The following is a 12785-nucleotide window of genomic DNA, read 5'->3' as shown; positions in this document are numbered from 1 at the left end:
TCGGGTCAGCCATCACCACGAGTAGAACGATCTTTGCATAAATATTGATGTAACAAACAACAAATGGCATCAGTTTCAAAGAACTAGACTGTCACTACTCACTACTATAGCTTTCGCAATGTCATCTATCTACATTTGGCATAAACGTTAGAGAATACTATACGAGATGGAAAATTCTCATTCCTTTTATAGCTTTCAAAAAGAAGTATTTAACAATAATTTTTATTCTCAGTATGGAAATTAAACTACCATTTCATGCTCTAAACAGCAACTTTCAGAGGCTTTCTTTAGACAGTGCTTTTAAAGCTTCAGATATCTCCTCTGGCGTTGCTCCACCTTTAATACTGCTGATCGAGGGGCCGTCGGAAGGAACGATGTCATTTCTCAAGTATGTTGTTCGGAGCAATGCCTCGGAACCGTTTGTCACCACTTCCTTCATGATCAAAATCTTCTGAGCCCCGGCTATCAGTTCCTCGTAATCAGTGTCTCCAGTTTCACCCACGATGACAAACATGTTCGCGACATTCAGTCTCCAACGCACGAAAAGTTACCTAGTAATCAGAACGAACAGGTTAATCCAATCGAATCCTGGTACAGAGAGGATCATGCAAAAAGAAAATAACAGTGAATAGTCAACTACACATGAAACCAACTTAACAAAATCAACAATGGAATTGTTGATAATTATTTATCATGCATGAAAGATCTTATAAAAGAAAGCTTCTTATTTGACGAAATAAAACATTTGGATATCAGTTGTCTTGAGATTGACATGGACTCATTTTACATGTTACAGATATGTCCATATTCACCTTTGATTACCTCATTCTTTATAGCATTTAAACCTATAATACATGGACACAAGTACGAGTGTCGGATACACGTATGTGTCAAACACCGGCATGGTCATTTTTTTTCTGTTTTCCCATCTTTAAGAGAAACAAACAGTCGGAATGACATTGATTTAAACACCAAGGGTGTTTCAGTTGGCGTCTAGAATCAAAATCCATCTTAATATAAAGAATAGAACTATACCTGAGCGCCTGTGCTCGAGATGCAAGGAGAGGAACAACGTGTATTCTAGTTGAGTTCCTGCAATACATTGGATGGCAACGAAGACCTCGCATCCTAAGTTTCTGCCTCAAATCATCCACTTTCTTTTCCTGTAAAAGCAGCCAACATAAGATCCAAACAAGAAATGCTATTAATTCTTTTACCAATAGGTATATATATATATATATATATCTTGCTCAGATCCTTTACAAAGTATGCAACACAGTGCTCATTGCTTGATTTCCTATCTTCCTCGACACATGGAGAATTTTATTTGTCTTCAGGGTTCATCAACTTCCAAATTGTCTTCTTTAGACCCTCAGCCCCAATGAAAGGCAACATGAGATGCATAATCAGGATCAGCAAAAAGCTTTCCATCCTCTGCCGTGTAATTTCCAGGGTAATACACTTCACTGCCACTGCCACTGCCACTGCCACTGCCACAGATCAAAGCATCAAAATCATTTACTTGAATCTTTTCTGATTTGAAGAAGTCTACTGTTTCCGAGACTGGCATAGCTGTTGACATAGCAAACCCCGTAAATTTTGCAGTTTGAGTGACCAGCCGAACGGCCTTAAATATGTCTTGTATAATTTGAACCATCTTCTTATCAGGGAACCCCTTGCTTTCGTAGCAGTCAAGTGTGAAAACAACTAATCTACGACGTCGCCTCAAAATAGGATACTTGCTTGCCACATTTTCAAGCTTTACTCCTTCAGTTTCTTTCGAGTTTGTTTCCGGCTTGTGTATCTTGCTTAGGACTTGTTTTACTTGGTCTTGCAGCTCCGGGTCACCAGAAGATGAAGCTACAGGGTCAAGGTATTCAGTTAGTGAAGCTTTATCTCCATCAACTGAAAGCCTAAGGGACATGTCTTGCACGTCTTTAAGGAGTCATTGAAAGATGATTCTTCAGCGGAGACTTCATCCCCTGGTGTATCTGTTTGCCATTGAGGATGTCTCATTCGACAAGCTGCCACCTTCGTCAAGTAAGTACAACAGTGTTCATGCCACGATTATAGATGTATATTCTTCCAACCATTCTTCCTGCACTCATGCCATAAGTTTTTCTCCGATATCAACATTAGCAGGGCATCAGCAATTGCTTGCTGATTATGGGGATCCACAAGAAGGCCATTATTTAGTTCCTAAAGTTCACTAAAAAAGAAAAGAAAAAGTAATGTCAAGAACTGGGACTACTACTACATTTTGTATAAGAAACATATAGACAGAAATGAGAATGTTCAGAATCTTTAACATTTTCAATAAATAGTTCCTACAAAGTTTTTAGTCCCTTGTGCTCGAGCTTCGTGATGAGAGTTTAGTATTTGAAAGATCTGGAAAGTTCACCGTCAATATCTAATAATTGAGTGAGATATTTATCCTTCTTACCCGCTGGATGTCAACCGGTCCACCATTTTTTGTTGCCACCATAGGCAGGCCATGAGCTGCGGCCTGCATTATATAAAATAAACAGAGATCAAGATTCTAAATCGTTGAACTTAATAAGATGGCATTGGAACAAATCTCTACCAAAACACACTAGCCTCTATCAGCGTAAGTCCAAAAGGCTCAACCATAGCAGGATTTATGAAAACTCCCTATGATATTTACATCCAGTTAATATAAAAATAATAGCGTAAAAACTAGCTTCAACAATAATGAACTCTAATTAACCTTTTTTTTTTCTGCAAGTCGATAAATATCCGGAACATCATTCTGTTTGTGATGCTTTGGATAGGCACCCTGTCCATAGAGGTCATACTTGTCAATAAGTTTCAATACTGTTAGAAGCACACTAGCATTCAAACCAGTCATTTCATCAATATCGTCCCTGTTTCCCATTACAAGTGTCTGCACAAACAAGGAAAATAATTAGTAGTCTTTCTTCCACTCTCTAAATCAAAATTGTTGCACAAACTAACTTACAAGATTAGCAAGCTCTCGTAAAGGATGACATTCTCCAAAGGCTTTCAAAAGAGTGGTTATGTTCTTCTTTGGATCAGGTCTAGATAAGGCCAAGATCATTGTCTTGTGAGGATTTGTAAGAAACCTCATCACCTGCCAATATTAGGAAGAATCGATAACATCTGTTAAACGATGAATGTTTGACATAGCTGACCTACTTACTTCTGACCATATTGCTGGAATTGCCTTGGAAGATGACCCATCAGTACCTCCAAGAACCGATACAATTTCTCCATCAACCTTAGGGGCATCATCTTGAACTACAACATTACTGAAGTCCATGCCCGGAGGAATAACCTGCAAACAAATTGCACTTCAAAGCTAAAAGAACAAGTTCAAACAGTATTGTTCAATATTTTCTCATTGACCTTTACAAACTTCTACAAAATGTGAATTCGTTATGGTAATCCCCGGTTTAATCTGATCCTTAGGTTAGTTAGCTTAAAAAATCAAGTTTACCCCATAAGAAGGAAGCAATGACCAATACAACATCTCGAAATACGAGAAAAGAGAAAGGAATAAGGGAGAAATATTGTTACCACCATCCTTGGCATGTATCGACCATGACAGTTTACGCCACGTCTAACACGGGCACGTAAAACTTTTTCAAGCTTGACATCAAACCCATCATAAAGCCCCACTGCTCTTCAATCTCTTGCTGGGTACTAGTGAGAACTAGTTCTGCAACATCAAGGGAAAAATTCTTCTGCTTCAATTCTTCTCATAATCTTGTATGTTGAATTGATGTCTTCCTTTGACTGTCGCCCTTGTTTAAGCAGCTGCTCAAGCTTGTTTCTCCCAAGAGAGTGTCCTGTTAAAACCATTGGGACGTTTAAAGCACCAGAGAGAAGAGCAGTACTGTCCCCTGCATCAGCATAATGACCATGGATAACATATGGCCATACAGGTTGGCCTCCACCGATTTGTTCACCAAGAACTTTTGACATATTAAGAATGTGAGCCAGAGCACCATCTACAAATTCCTGAATATATGGCCACAATAATTCTTTGTGAAGGTACTTATCACACGGACCAAAAGGGATCCTTATAATGTATGCCCCACTACTCTCTCCAACATCATTTTCATCACCGGCGGTTGTTAGCATTTCTGTAGGCTCGCCATAGCTCCAATCAACTTCAGGTGATAAGACTTGTCGAGTAAAAAGATCTACTCTGTACACTCCTGGCATCTTTGCAAGAGCCCTAGAAAGCTCTACCACATATTTGACCTGAAGACCATTTTATTGTTATACAAACTTAAAATAAATGAAGTGAGTTCAAAATGCAAGCAATATATATATATGGAATACAACATATACCTGTCCACCAGTGTCGGAATCTCGACCAAGTTCCATGTTTTCTCCTCGGACTAACCATGCAAACTGGTTTATAGAGAAGAAATGTAACAGTGCTTCAATTAACTGGTGGTAGTGCAGAATTCGATACTGAATTTCTGAAGTTGCTCTTTCATTAAAATACAAGCAAGTCATGCCAGTTGGAGTAAAATCATGATGGTAACTTTCAGGCATGGTTATTCAGTTCACATTCTTTTTTGTTTCTATGAAAAACGAAATGAAGAAATTCAAGAATAAATGAATAAAAAAATCCATTAAATGAACTATGTAATCTAGTAGGAAAATAAGAAATACGGTGATGGTTGTTGCCACCTGTTGCAATAACAAATCATTGGTTTAACTGAAGAAGTTTTAAATAAAATTGGAGGATAGGGTAAGAGGGGATCAACCATTTTAAATTGGAACCGCAGTTTTAAATAAAATAAAACAACAAAAATGGTTTTATCAACTGCATAAATTCTATTTATGCACACAAACAAACTGATGAATTAGGCTTAAATTGATGGAGAAATCTTAAGATGAATTTGAGATTGATGCATACTAGGAGGGATGATACCTGATAAGGATAATGTTGAGTTTTTTTTCTTTCTTGTCCTCTGACCACACTTCAAGTTGGAAAAGTTTCTTTGGAGTATTTTCCTCGGGGTCTCAGCATTCATCAACTCACTAACAGTATCTCCCTTCTCTCCTTCTGACAAAACTTCGGCCAAGTCCTCTGAGGCATCCTTGCTCACAAGTTAACGTTCCCATTTCCGCTTTGCCAATCGTTGTATTTTTTCCCATTCCAACTATTTACATTATAAGATTGTGATTTGAGTCCTCTAAATTGTTTCGCTTTCAGCAAGTAAAAGCTCATTTCAGGTCTTTTGGCGCTCAATCTAGATTATTGTATTTAAAAGGGGAAATGCCACTCTTTAGAACTATTCTAGCAGAACTCTCATTTAACCATATTCAGGAAGAAGCACTTACAGAATTGTATGTAAATTCACAGGTTAACTATCTTCAATCAGTAATTTGTTCAAACACATGGTACCCATACAGCTACATGAGCTGTTACAAATATGAAAGCCGTAAATCGGACTGAATAATCGAGAAAGACAATCTAACTAGTCCTTGCATGCACATATGGACATCCAAAGACACATGCATATTAAGTCAAATACATATTCATGGTGTCTTGCTAACTTTAGTGAGGCTCACATTGTACTTATTTATAAACCTTGTGCTGCATGAAAAGGAATCAAAGGCTATTCAGTTTGAACAACAAAGTAAAGAATCTAGATTAATGATAAGTAAGGAATAAGAAAAAGAATAGCCAATACAATTCAAGAATGCCAATTGCTTAAAATAATTCACAATTTTTCCTCTCTTTACCAAAGTGTGTAATTGCAGTGGCCCACTTCTTGTGGAAAAGGCTTAAAAGGCCTACAAGCTTTTTAACATCCATCCAAATAAGGTCAGATATGTATGCTTATTTATACATATACTTTTTTCATTCACATGAATCACTAAGGCCAAATGTACTTTTAACTACAAACAGAACACATACATGCATATATAGAGGAGCTCAGATTTTCATGATGCTGCATATATACATGCATACATACATATATATGTCTAAGGATAGAGGGGGGGACCTGCTTCTTCTTACGGGTGAGGTGCCAAATGCGCCAGCACATGTTCTCAAGCTTGGAACTACGTTCCCTTGCATTCCGGGTGGCGACAACCTTGATCCATGTCCTATGTAGATCGGTTTCATCAAAACCAGTCACCACCTCTTCCACAAAGTACCTTGTTGGATTGAAATGACTCGTTTCTCCCTAATCCACCGTTGGCTTTTGCTGCTGCTCCACTGTCTAATATTGCTTCCAAGTACCCGTTTATCCACTCGTTCGCTGCCATTCTCTTCCTCTTCTTTCACCTTCGTCTCTCCTCTTGGCCTAACAAAACATGACCTTTTCTTTGTTTTTTCAATATCAAGGCAATACCAGAAAAAAACTTAACAACACATAAGCCTTGTGTTTCACAGGTACAAGGATTTTCTTCTTTTTCCCTTTAACTCAAAAACAAAGTAAAAAATATGTATTTGAAAATGGGAAACTAAAAAAAAGATTACCAATGAAGATATGCCAAAGGGTTTTTTCTTGATTTCTACATAGAATATCGAATGGGAATGTTAAACATTTTTGTGTAGAGAGAAATGGAAAGAATTTTGAAAAAGGTGGGAGTTAGTTGAGGTTGGAAAGAGTCATAAGATAGAAGGAAAGCATTATGAAAGCAAGCGAGCGAGTGAAGGAGAGAGGTGCATGCAAAAGGAATCACATGGCTAGACAAGGGTGCATTAAAGAGATGGCGACACGTTTACGAAAAGATTTTTGGATTGTTCTACTCTCACTCACTTTGGATTTCCAATACAAGGTGTGAAAAAAAAGTAACAAACAATTCTAATATTTAAATATTGAGAGATTAAAATTGTAAAATTAAAAATAGAAATTGAATTTACATAATATTTAAATGTTAAGGTTTATTTTTAAAATTTAATTTAGATTAATAATATAAAAACCCTAGAAATTTATTTTTACGATATTAATTTAATGTCTTCCAACATATCTATTATAATATTAACATAATGATAAATCTAATCCTTATCTTTTATATTTTGCCTGCTAAATTAGTATTTTGAAATGTGAATAAAGTTTCTTTTTTAATTTTTTGTCTTATTATTATAATTTTTTGATTGATGAAATCAAATGGTTTGTGAAGGTTGTAGTAGGTTCATCTCTTTTGATTTAGACAAATAGTCGTAATCAAAGGTGTTTTCATCGTTGGCTTGATTTTAAAGTATTATATCTTTATGAAAGGTATAGCAAAGACGAATGAGGGCAAGATGATCTCGTTAAAGTCGCATTGATCTCATATCTCAGTCTTGATCGAGAGGTTTTATAGTGACTCTTAATGCGTGTATTAGTCGTAGAGTTATCACGACTACATGTAAGATAACAAATTAAATGGATACTATCAAAGTAAATTTGATTCTAGTAGTTCATGTGAGTATTATGTTAGCTAGTTGCATCTTCTTGAGGGATATTAGATATTAAATATTCATTATTCGGAGATGTTCTTTCTATGTTCTCTGAAACTCTTTAGATGTCAAAGGTTCAAATTTGTTTTATGGTCCTCTGGTGGTTGTGAGGTGCGAGAATGATGTGTGTGGAAGATCTTTGACGTAATACAATATTTGTCTTCCCCTTAATCGAGAGAATATCATCAAGTTATTTGACTCATGACTTGATCATTGAGATGTTGCGTTCATTTAATAAGTTATTTTTTAAAACATTACAATTATTGCTTGGTGAACAACTCAAAAACTTTAATGCGCAATGCCTTATATTTGGCATGATTAAATGGTGTGTTATTTGGACCGTTGGGGTATATTATTTCATCTTATTATTTATGGATGATTTAGGGTAGTAGTCACAAATTCTATGGTGTTTCTATTTTCACTTTTGTGAAATTATCTGCGATTTGTATTTGAGTCTGCTTTAAGGATAACGAAGAAAAATGTTGTAGGGCTATGGAGGAAAGAATTGAGACGAATCGTTGGCGGTCGATAGATGAAGATATTTTCATATGCGCAACTCATCAACTTGAAGTCGAGAATATGCTACTGAATCCAGATATATTGTGGGATTACTTGGAATTTGCTGTACGTAAATCAGTTATTGGTTGAAGCACTCTTAAAATTATCAATGAAACAAATATGACTTTAATTGTAAACTCTCTCTTAAAATATACATTTTCTCATTTTATACTCTAAATTATTTTTTTCTCAATTTATCATGTAAACTATCATTTTCATCTCAATGTACTTGAAAATTAAAAAAAGATGTCAATAAAAACATGACATGTTATATTAGACGTGGATGATTTTTGGGATAAAATAAGATAAAAATATAGTAAAAAATGAGAAAAATAATTTAAGGTGTGAAGTAAAAACTTGAATATTTTGAAGAAAAATATAAATAAAGTTAATTAATATTGATATTTGATTAAGATAAATAAATATTAATTAATCATTCCTAGAGTGAAAAAAAATTCTTAATCATTATTTTAAAAAATTAATATAATTAAATATTTTTAATAAAATAATATATTTTAATTGATATTACAAATATATTTTTATAATATTTTATGTTACCATTGATAAATTTTAATAAAATAGTTATAATTAATATTTTAATCACGTATAGAGGTATAAGATTTGATTCTTGTCTTGCAGAATATTATCCTTTATTTTGATTGAGTAATAAAGATGATTGTATTGTCATCTTAATCAAAGTATAAAGCGATAAATAGTTTACCCCTTTTTTTTCGTTTGAAAGTCAAAGAAAGAGAGAACAGAAAAAACGAATAAAATGGCAAAACTTTATCTTCAATTAATCCAATACTAACAGAACACGGCTGTGGTGTCGCCTTTCGAACAAGAAACCAAAGGGAGTGTCAGACGAAGATGGCCGCTAGCAGCGATCCCAACCCGGAGGGTTCCGATGAGCAACAAAAACGATCTGAAATATACACTTACGAGGCCCCTTGGCACATCTACGCCATGAACTGGAGTGTCCGCCGCGACAAGAAATACCGTCTCGCCATCGCCAGCCTTCTCGAGCAGTACACTAATCGCCTCGAGATTGTCCAGCTCGATGACTCCAATGGCGAGATCCGGTCCGACCCAAACCTCTCCTTCGACCATCCTTAACCTCCGACCAAGACCATCTTCATCCCCGACAAGGAGTGCCAGAAACCCGATCTTCTCGCAACCTCCTCCGACTTCCTCCGCATCTGGCGAATCTCCGATGATCACTCCCGCGTCGACCTCAAGTCTCTCCTTAATGGCAATAAGAACAGTGAGTTTTGCGGCCCTCTTACCTCCTTCGACTGGAATGAGGCGGAGCCCAAGCGAATCGGCACCTCCTCCATCGATACGACCTGTACTATATGGGATATCGAGAGGGAAACGGTGGATACCCAGCTTATTGCCCACGATAAGGAGGTTTATGATATCGCCTGGGGCGGCGTTGGTGTTTTTGCTTCTGTTTCTGCTGATGGGTCCGTTAGGGTTTTTGACCTTCGCGACAAGGAGCATTCGACTATTATTTATGAGAGTTCGGAGCCTGATACTCCGCTTGTACGATTGGGGTGGAACAAGCAGGACCCGAGATACATGGCCACTATAATTATGGATAGTGCTAAGGTTGTTGTTTTGGATATCCGTTTCCCTACACTGCCGGTAGTTGAGCTCCAGAGGCATCAAGCTAGTGTCAATGCCATAGCGTGGGCACCCCATAGCTCTTGTCACATTTGCACCGCAGGGGATGATTCTCAAGCCTTGATTTGGGACTTGTCCTCCATGAGTCAACCTGTGGAGGGTGGACTTGACCCAATCCTCGCCTACACAGCTGGGGCGGAAATCGAGCAGTTGCAGTGGTCATCTTCGCAGCCTGATTGGGTTGCCATTGCCTTCTCCACCAAGCTTCAGATTCTCAGGGTATGAGTGAATGGGATTGGTATATTGGGTAGTAGTGTTCAATGCTAAATTGCTAATTCTTAGCTTAGTAATTGTACTCAATCTATGGGAATAACAAGATTGTTGCTGTCCTTGTGTTTGAGCTGACTAAATCTCAAAATTATTTTGGTTTTCCTGCTCTTTTGTTTGTATTCAACATGCTTTGGATAGTTGATTGAAAACGTCTTCCATATGCTTATACCAGTCTCTTTATTCTGCTCTGTTTTTGGTGTTTCCCATTCCTTTTATCCAAAACTTTCCCTCTTTTATTGTAGTTGTGAGAGCAAAAGAGGTGCAGATTCATTTTTTTTAGAACGCTTGGGAAGCAGTGATTTATGGACCCTGAACTGAAACACAAGACCAAGACAACCACTCTTTGCCGTTTGTTTTATGCAACATGATCTTTGTCATTCTGTTGGACATGATGAGTGTGTTTTCAGTTTATTTGGTTGTCTGTGAAGTTTAATTAGTTACTATAAATATGATTAATGATGAGAATGACGGTATGGGTGCGTTGCCCTGGGCTGCTTTGAGATGCTTGTGTTTGTGTTAATGTTGAACTAGCTTTAGCCATAGAACTGTTATGAAAATGACTAAGTTCTTCATTGATCGATGGAAAACCAAATCAGTTATAATCTTATAGGTGGAAGGATAGAAGGCAATTTAGCAATGGCTTCAATGGCCAACTACATGACTGAAGGATGCCAAATGGTTCATGTGGAGTGAAATCTAAGTACCTTTGTTAAGGGAGAAAAATGTAAACAGGGTGGCAGTATGAGGATGAGTGGTCATTGGTAGAGCAATATAAAAAACCTGTTTTCACAAGTGGTATTCTGCTGCCTGTTTTTGTTAAACATGGAGAGGGTCATGGAGAATAGAAGTATCAAAAACTTTTAGCATGTATATACTTGGAAAATTCATCGCGATTTGTGTTTTGCTAGATACAGGATAAACTTTTTCCAATCATTTTCATTTCTATTGGGGTCATTCGGTTGCTATTAACATTATCAATTTCTTATTAGTGGTTTGCAGCATCCTTGATGGGAGTTCAAATATGGAAGTTTGCAGGATCCAAGTATGACTACCTGCATCGTTTCCTTTCTTTGCACAGTTCAAATCATGCATTAAAAGTTTTTTATTTGAATTGGGAAGTAGATAGGAATTAGGAATAGGATGCCATGAATTGTCCTTTCACTTCCCCCCCCCCTTTACTTTGGTAATAGACTTCGGATAACATTTCCTTTCTTTGTTGCAGTGGGTCAGCATATCTATAATAGCAGGCATGAATTATAATCTAGTTAGTATGCTATGAACTTTTATAAACTTGATCTTAGAAACCCTCTTTCAGTTTCTCTTTTCAGTATTTATCAATTCCATACATGGTATAACAAGCAAGAATAGTTTCACACGTATAATGTATAAAGGATGATAATTTGTTTCATGATTTACTTAATTCTTTTTTTTTTTGATAGAAAGTTGGCCTCATTAAAAAACCCCTTGAAACCCTCCATGTTATAACTGTAACATGAAGGATCTAGGAAGGGGGAAAAGAGTGCCAATAATTTTGTTTCATGATTTACTTAATTCTTAAATATCGTTATTTAGTATGTGCTGACTGTTGAGAGTTTTAATCAATCTGATGACTCAAATACGGTAGGCTGTATTTCATAATATCGGCCCTAGCATATTTGCAGCTCAAGGTGAGCATTTCATCAGTTTTGTTGATGGGAACAATGGAGTTATGGCGGTTATAGACAGTTCCTCCCTTTTAGTTTGGATAGAGAGTCGCAGCCAGTGTGGCCGTTGGCCGGTGTTGGACTATTCTATCTTCATAAAGAGGTTGAAAAGATATGAATGAAGATGAGGTGGTTCCATCTCTTCTCTTAGTCTTGATCGAGAAGTTTTATAATTTTATATGTTTTAAATTAATGAACTGACTGAACTCTTTGGAAGAAACTGAAATCATTGAACATAACTGAGTTCAGTCAGCTATGTGGGTTGGTAGTTGGTGCTAATCATTTTCCTTGCAACCTTCTTGGATTGGAGGGCAGTGGGCAAAGGTTCATGTCTACGGAGAACCGAAATCTGACCTTAATGATGCAAAGGGATATGCATGTATAGATCCCATAGAGTGGTTTCAATGGTAAAATATATATATTTTTTTAGAGGTATTGAATTTGAGCAGTCACATCCGTAGATTGTGAATGTTGTTAATAGATTAAGAAAATTTAAAATAGATATTATTTTATAATTATTTCATATTTTTCAAAAAAAATATTGATATATTAAAATTTATGGCAAAGGCATAAGAATCTTAAGTTTTTGAAGGAAATCAATTAATTCTTTTCTTTTTTGCATTTAATTGAGCCTTGAAATTAGTGAATTTGTCAATCGAGTCTTTTGACAGACATTTTTTTTTTCGTTGGCTGTTATTGCATCAACATATTTGGTAATTTTGTTGGTGTGGCATAACACGTGAATTGTGTGTAACGCCCCAAATTTAATTAAAAGATTAAATAGAGAAGTATTAAAAAATTCAAGGCATTTAAAAGAAAATTGTGGACCAAATTGCTAAATTTTGGATTTTTGGGGGTCATTCTGCAAACTCCAAATCATTCAGGGACTTAACACCAGTTTTACATTCATTCTAACCATAGAAAAAAATGTGACCATTAAGTGTTGAACCCCTAACCTACATGGCCACAAATGCCTCTACCACTATTTAAGATTTAAATTAATAAATACGTTATTTTATCATATATGTACCAGATTTAATTCCCAAAACAAAATTCCCTTTGCAATCAACCAAAAATATCCAATTTCTAAACCGCAAAATCTCTAAGCTCGT

General features: G+C 36.3%; 2 pseudogenes; one reads left to right on the top strand and one right to left on the bottom strand.

Annotated features, from left to right (window-relative positions):
* Positions 1 to 163: 163 nt before the first annotated feature.
* On the bottom strand, positions 164 to 6445 carry LOC120137379 (annotated as a pseudogene).
* A 2362-nt stretch (positions 6446 to 8807) lies between these two features.
* On the top strand, positions 8808 to 11994 carry LOC120137369 (annotated as a pseudogene).
* Positions 11995 to 12785: the final 791 nt, after the last annotated feature.

Source organism: Hibiscus syriacus, unplaced genomic scaffold (assembly GCF_006381635.1).
Source record: "Hibiscus syriacus cultivar Baekdansim isolate YM2019G1 unplaced genomic scaffold, ASM638163v2 tig00002011_pilon, whole genome shotgun sequence".
In the NCBI taxonomy this organism is placed as follows: domain Eukaryota; kingdom Viridiplantae; phylum Streptophyta; class Magnoliopsida; order Malvales; family Malvaceae; genus Hibiscus; species Hibiscus syriacus.
The sequence above is the reverse complement of the archived record's forward strand: the minus strand, read 5'-3'. Positions and strand labels throughout refer to the sequence as shown.